Source organism: Centroberyx affinis, unplaced genomic scaffold (assembly GCF_046629955.1).
Source record: "Centroberyx affinis isolate AG114_WGS23_722 - 3 ecotype Tasmania unplaced genomic scaffold, CSIRO-AGI_Caff_v1 ptg005074l_1, whole genome shotgun sequence".
NCBI classification, from domain to species: Eukaryota; Metazoa; Chordata; class Actinopteri; order Beryciformes; family Berycidae; genus Centroberyx; species Centroberyx affinis.
Window position 1 is genome coordinate 11,471 of NW_027282507.1, and position 8,126 is coordinate 19,596.

Here is an 8,126-nt window from a genome sequence, read left to right on the forward strand (position 1 = left end):
CCATTCAACCTCAAAAACTCAATAAATAGCTCAACTGGGATCTTGAGATTCATGTAGACAATTTTGTGTTTTTTCATGATTCACTCAAAAAAGTCCCTGCCACATACAGTATGATCTACATTTGTTTACGAAAGCATTTTAATGGAATTTTGAAGGTTTCAAGAACATTTTGAATTTGGTTTTGCCATTTTCACCTGAATATAAATAGACTATAAGCAAGGACTATAAGCCAGAACTCAGTGGGACTCAACATGGTCATAATGCCCTGTCTCCAATTCTGGTCCTCTTTACCATCTGCCCTAAGCACTCTTTCCTGTTGCTTCTTACTAAGCCATCATTGTCCCCCATGAGCATAGCGGATTATGGATTGGTCTCCTTCCAATATTTTGTTTGTTCATCCGCCAAGCGTGATATCTCAGAACCGCTGATTGGATTTTGATAAAACTTGGGCCAATGATGCATCTCACCAATGCATTTCAGCATTTATTATCTCAAGAGGAAGCAACATTGTTTGGCACTACATTGTTGCTACTTTTGATACAGTTGACCACAAAATCCTTCTCTCCATCCTTTCTGAACTTGGCATTATAGGACACCCTCCTGGTTCGCATTTGTACCAGGTTTCATGGAGAGACTAACACTGGTGTCCCTCAGGGCTCAGTCCTGGGGCCCATGCTGTTCTCTCTGTACACTAAATTCCTCGGCCATGTGATATCCTGTCATGGCTTCTCCTATCACTGCTATGCTGATGACACTAACATTGACATTAGTGCTTGGATGTCTGTGCACCACCTCAAGCTCAATCTTGACAAGACAGAGCTACTCTTTCTCCCGGTGAAAGACTGCACTGGCCTCTCCATCACCATTGAGAACACCACTGTGTTGCCCTCCCTGACTGCCAAGAACCTAGGGGTGATCCTAGACAACCAGCTGTTCTACTCTGCCAACATCGCCACGACAACCTGCTCCTATAGGTTTTCCCTCTACAACATCTATGAAATACACCCGTTCCTTGTGAGGGAAGCGGCAGAACTCCTGGTCCAGGCCAGGTAATCTCCTGCCTCGACTACTGCAACGCTCTTCTGGCTGGGCTACCCACCTCTGCTGTTAGACCTTTACAGCGCATTCAGAACACTGCAGCCTGTCTGGTGTTCAACCAACCGAAGTTCTCACGTCACTCCCCTTTTCCGGTCACTTCACTGGCTTCCCATCTCTGCTCGCATCAAATTTAAGACACTGGTACTCGCCTACAGGGCAGAACATCAAACTGCTCCTCCGTATCTACAATCACTGGTCAGGTTCCAAACTCAAGCTCATTCGCTCAGCTCCACCCTCGCAGGTTGCCTCGCCCCTCCATCGCTACGTGGGCTCAGAAGTCGCACATCCCAGTCACGACTCTTCTCATCCCTGGCACCACAATGGTGGAACGAGCTCCCCTCTTCTGTTAGAACAGCTGAATCATTACCCATCTTTCACTGGAGACTGAAGACACATCTCTTCAGGCTACACCTGGTCCTCACTTCAATTAACCTATCTATCATGATACGGCTGTTGCGAGCATTCACGGTCGCTATAATCAATGAAAGGCAACACACCAAGCCTGCGTGGGCGATGCTATTTTATGTGACTGGTCTATTTTCACATGTGACTACGCTGAGCTTTTACACATAAACATGCTTTTTATGTCCTTTATTGCATCTATCACTCCAATGAAAACATTAATGAAAACATTTTCAATACGTTAAAACATTGTAACTTATAGCTTTTTGTCAAATTTGCAGAGATTAATGTTGCCCCCATCGCCACAACTGAAACTGCTTCAGCAGTTTCAAAATTACACTGATTGGCCAAAGGGGGGTGCTATAATTACAGGTCAAAACAAGGTGACATTTGTTGCTGATTGGCCGTGAGGTGGACTGCAGCTTTCGAGGGGACGACATGTTTACTGTTGCCATGTTGTAAATATTTATTTGTTCTTAACCTGCTTGTTTAAATAAATGTTAGATAAAATATATTTAAAAAAAGAGATGGTGCACACAGTCTTCTATCTCTTCACTAACCAGTGAGAACAGCATGAGACCTGGCACCCCTACAAGTGTTCTCTTGGCTCTTCCTCTGCATCTTTTACAGTGACCTGGCTCCTACTCTAAGAATAGACCAGGGTAGTAAATTGTCTGCCTCACTCCATTTGCACATGTGCACACACACATACACACTAAGTTGCAAACACACTGAATCACATATTCTAGAGATGGAAGGAGTGTGATAGTGAGTGAAAGGAGAGACAGGAAAGGTGAAAGGGAATGGAAAAAAGGAGAGAGGAAAACAGAGATAGAAAGGGAAAGAGAGAGAGGTAGACAGAAGGCAGCTATCAGCTGTTCACTTAGGGAGCGCATTTACTTTCCATTGATTTCCAATGCTTTAGTCAATTTCCTGTCACTTTTCATTGCAAGTACATGGGATCTCAGTTTAGCTGCTTACAGGAAAAAGGAGAAAGTCCAAAATAGAGATTTTAGAAAGTATATAACCCAACTGCCACAGGCTCTTTAATTTTGGCAGGTGTGTATCAAGTAAAATAGGCATTAAGTAACACATTATTATTTATTATCCAACAAACAGTAACAATTTATCATACAACCAAAGTGTAATATATGCAATTATTATTTGGCGACCAGAAAAACATAGGAATTAAAAAATATATATTATAACATACTAAAAACCTCTTACAGAAGATCATACCAGATGAGACTCATATCCGCATACAAAAACTGACCAGGCAACCCACTCACAGATGTGCTGTCCAAAACTAACATCGTCCACATACATCAATGGACCTGCCTGTACCAAAAACAGTTTTTACTATTTATGTCTCTATCTCGGTTTCTGCCTCTGTATCTGTTTCTTTCTCCCTCTCCATCTCTCTCTCTCTTTTGTCACTATTTTGTATGCACACACACATACAGGTTTGATGTGTATTCCATTTGTTTTTTCAATCTCCCCTGTATTTTACTCTTTTTCTTTTTCTCAAATACTCATTCACCTAGTTTTTATTTTGGTCTTTTTTCTGTCTTCTGTCTTCAGAGAGCATAACCAAGTGAATATTCCTTTTGAAATAGCACAACTCCAAACAAAGGGCATTTTTTTTCCTAGCACATCTGCTTGCGAGGGAGACAGGGCCTTAACACCTGGAAGTAATAAAAGACCAACACAGAGAGAGAAAATAAGGTAGGATTAATGTTCTATGTGAGGAAGAGATTATGTTCAGAGAAAAGACAGGGAGGAATACTGCTACACTTTCACCTCAAGACAACAGGACTAGAAAGCATCCACTGATTAAAACTGAAATGAGGGGAGAGAGAACATCTGAAAATGAAGCACACTTTTATCCCAAGACAACGGGTGGAAAGCTCTATCTTAAATGGAAATAAAATAGACTAGAATATTTCAAAGCTCTAGCAGTACTATTACTCAGCTACAATGTTATTAGCTTACCACAGCTTAAAATAGTATTAGCAGGGAGAAAGCCACATTGCATTTCGACAATTTTGATAAGACTCTTTTGTTGCATTTTACTCCAAGTCCCTTTTCATTGTAATACTGCTGTATTGAAGATGTTGTGCATTTGTCGGCAATTCTGTCCCCAAACCCACTCATTCTGTAGTTTCAGCACAATTCTATAGGAAATTCACAGTCCAGGATGTTATCTTACACCCTATCACAACTATCATATCTAATTTCCTTTGAGATGGTTGTTTACCATAAACAACAACAGCTTCCAAAATGTAAATGTCCAAACATTTCTACTTTGGCATTGTAAATCACAGGCAAACAGAAAATTTGAATGCAGTCAATAGAAAATGAATTGCTAATTATTTAAGGAGTAAGGAGTGGCTTGGGACACAGGACAACAAAACAAGTAGACAGAATGCCTTAGACAGGTAATTATTCAATGACATCCAGACACCATATTGCCATTTGCAGGCCAACATCAAAGCACTGGGAGGTTAGAGGCAGACACAGACAATAGTAAATGCATCTCTGCTCCAGTATATGGCCTAACAACGCCCCTACACAGTCTATGGTGGCTCATAACATAAAATCCAAATAATCCACACAAAAACCAATTCAAAATCAAGGAAAGGGAGCAAGAGATCCAACACAGTCTCTCCCTTTCTCATCGCTCTCCCTCATGTTGACTGGAATGACATTAGATGCCAGTGCTTGTTTGTGCTCTAATGACAAGTAACAGGGACTGCTGTCTCCATGGCAACAGCCAAGGCTCAATACATCATACCTCGTTACAGTAGTCAAGCGGGGACGTTTGGTCAAAAATTAATATATCAAGGGAAGGGGAGAGGGAAAGAGTGCGTTGTGGGAAGATTGCCCAGCATTTGTTATATGAGTTTGATAACCGTAGCATTTAAAATGGTGGCCTTATTAATTTCAAGCAGCAGTACAATTTGAAATTAATGTGCAATGACCTTGGTTGTGTGTCTATATATGAGGAAGTGAAGAAAGACAGTGAGGAAGAGAAAGAGACAGACTGAGAGATAGTGTATGTCGGTGTGTGTGTGTGTGTGTGTGTGTGTGTGTGTGTGTGTGTGTGTGTGTGTCTGTTGGGGGTAGGAGTGGGCTCGAGGCAATTTACTGTAGATTGTGCTGCTTAATTGTGCAGCACACACAGTTGTACACAACATATATTATATCAAACTCTTGGTATAGGCTGTGGAAACTGCTCAGAATTCTCTCCAGTGTTTGACTGACTCCTGTTACTGTGTGGGAGGTGTTGTTTGAACTTATGCATAGGAGGACGAAGAGGCAGAGCAGGAAAGGGAGAGAGAGGAAATGTGTTTCTCATTAGACTTGTGTTTAAATATCTTTCAGCAGTATTTGTCAGGATGGGGACTGTGTAATAGGAAGGACAGACCCGGCCAAGGCATGTACCGGCAGCGAGACGGAGTAAAGGGACACAAGGACACCGGCTGGCCTAGATGCATGACTCCAGTCAGCCCATAGCCAGACTCTATCGTCTTAATCCACAGACTGTCAATATCTATTCTGTCAGGGCCAGTCAGGTGCACTGAGAGCTCTGGAGGAATAGACACCAAAATGAAACATCAGCCACTCAAATGGCCAACAGAACAGCTGAGTTTTCTACTGCAAACAACCTCATTCACAAAGTAAAAGGGGTCAGTCTCTGAGATCCCATTTCCCCGTGTTCAAACTCTCAGAAACCCTGCATCTGCCAAGAAGTGTTTTTTTTTTGGTTGCAAGAATAGCTCCAAATATCTGTAAACAATTTCTTGTCAAGATGATACTGTGCAGTTGGCTTATTCAGGAGAGGGACTGTTTACAGGGCGACAGTAATCTTTCATTAAAACAGCGAGACAGCGAGTCTGACACCGTCCCCGTTCTCTAAATCTCTCTCTCTCTCTCTGTCTTTCTCTCTCTCTCTCTCTCGCTCACACACACACACACACACACACACACAATATATGCTTGCAGTATATTTACAGACAGTTTCAATTTCTTTATATTTTGTATTTCAATTTTTTTCTCATTTGGAGCAGACCCTTGTGCTTACTTTCTATAATTATCTGGTAAACATAATGCCTACGTTTGATTTATACAATATAAAAAGTGACATTCCGAAAAGTGGAATCACATTTTAGCTCGTAAGATAAGCCATCCTGAGTGACAGCCCTTTCAATAGCCAGACTGAGTAAATCAAATAGAAATCTGCCTTTCTGCCATATTCTAATATTCTTATGGAATGACCACCTTTGCATGCTTGTCCATATGGCAGGCACTGTGATTGCCCACTATTCATGTGGGAATAATCAGTAATTCACTCACTTGACAAAGAGGCCTTAGTAGCACCCTATTAGATTTAATTACAGGATAATCTAGGGAAGACAATAGTCAGTGATGATAAGAGAGACATTCCTATTTGTATGTAATCAATGTTTAATATTTATCATTGAACAAGCTCTTATGGAGAAGGCCTTAATGAGAAATTATCTTCACTCAAGTCCCTCTCCAACAATTTCAGCTCTCTCCAATTGACATTTACTGACCTGCTGTAGAAGACAGGAGTGGGGCAGACTGTTTCCCCCACAGGATCTGCCAGAATCCTTGAAATATGTTCTTAGACAGTTCCTATACAGGGTTAAATTGTTGATGTTAAATGGCATGTGTGATTCTGCGTGCTGCCTGCTAATTAGATTGTAATTACAGCAGGGCTTTGCGAGCCTGTCTGTTCCAATTAGAAACACTTTTGCGGCCAGTCTGCCTAACCTTTCTTTTAAAACTTCTCCACTTCAAATTATTGTTAGATAAAAGGGGTAAATGCTCAAAAAAAAATACTTGTTCTGAATGATAAGTCAAATTCTCGTCCTTATGAATAACACACACACACACACACACACACACACACACACACACACACACAATTAAGGCATAATATTGATTTTCAACGCATGTCCTTGCTCTAATGATATAACCACGTAGCCACAATATAGTTATTACCCTGAAAATAGAAGACAGCACAGCGCCAATTAAAATTAAGGTGCACCACTGGGCAGGTGTCCATCTTCATTGACTTAAATATTGGAGTAAATGCAACTACATATATATGTGTGCGGGTATGTGTGTGTCCATTGTGAGCAGTGGTAGTGTGCCCTCCCTCTCACTGAGAGGAGCTCTCAGACTGACTGAGTAGTGTCTCAGGCCTCCGCTGAACACCTGGTCTCCATTATCTCTCCATTTCACAGGCTTGCACCCCCTAACAGGGCAGCCTGGGAATGGGCCTGGCTCTTTCATCTTCCCATCATTATAGCAGCCAGCCCAGGGTCAGGGCCCAGTCTGACAGGCATTCCAGCAGCAATAGACAACAACTGACTTTGGTTAAGGTTTAAAAAAAGAAAAAAAAAGAAAACCAGAGAGTCAGAGAAATATTAATAAGAACAAGTCTCAAAGCAATTATTGTATTAAGAATTCTTCTCGGAGCTGACTTTCCCCCCAAAGCTATGTGAAATATGACGCTACACCTCAAAGCTGCGTCTCCGCTTCCTCACCAGCATCACCTTCCCTCACCCATCCCTAAGCCCAAGCCTGCTTCTTGGCACATGTACTCTGCACAGCTGGAACATAGACAGGCATACATTTGCAGTAAAGTTTGCTCACACATGCTCATAGAAGCTCTCTCTCACACACACACAAACACACAGAAATAATATATGTCTACAAGATAAAGTTCATTTTTTCAGAAACTTTCCAATATTAAAGTAATGTTTATGAAAGTGTGTGGTGATATGATGCTGAGTGTTAGATTTATTCTATTGGTTTATCACTCTTAAATCTTGTCCACCGAGGGACAATTGAAGACAGATCAAGGAGAAGCCAATTTCTTCCCTTCAGCTTTTTAACTGTTAAAGGGCTTTAACAGACCCCTTCAGACAATCTGTGAAACACATTTACGGAGAAAGGATACACCACCTGACGGTTCGGCTCTTACATGGTCCACCCATTATCATTTTGCATATGAGAACAAAATGAGGTGTGATAATTGATCTCTCATGTACTTCAGCTCACTCTCTCACGACACTATCAACACAGCTAAGTTTCAAGGCGAAAACACTCTCAGGCAGAGCTCACCCGAAGCCTTTTTAATGCATCATCACTTTGAGGTTACAGAAATGACACCATGAGAAGCACTTTGAAGTGAAGTAAAATTATCCCTTATTTCTACCCCCACAAATGATTTATTAAGGGGTAAAAAAGGGGAAAAGAGGAAAGGAGAGGGCAGACGAAGGAGAGAGAAGGACAAACACATTCCCAGCACATATTCTCTTCATTACGAGTGAGGGGGGAGCCGATCATTCAATTACTGGCTGCCGTCACAGGCTAATATTCCTGCCTGTCAGGGCCCATTCTGGCTCAGTTTTGGTCAGAGTTCTTCTGATGGACCTCATTTCCTGTTAAACAGAACCAGAAGGTGCTGTGAAAATGGCGACACCTGATCCTGTGTCCAGGAGACGGGAAATGCTCCGGCAAGGCCCAGAGCCTGCCAAGACACACTCCACACCTTCCCCAGCATGAATCCCTGGCGGGTGGGAAGCCAGTGA

The 8,126-nt window shown here is 42.0% G+C and overlaps 1 pseudogene; it reads left to right on the forward strand.

The window, feature by feature from the left end:
- The first annotated feature begins 672 nt into the window (after positions 1 to 672).
- LOC139666634 (uncharacterized) lies at positions 673 to 8,126 on the forward strand (annotated as a pseudogene).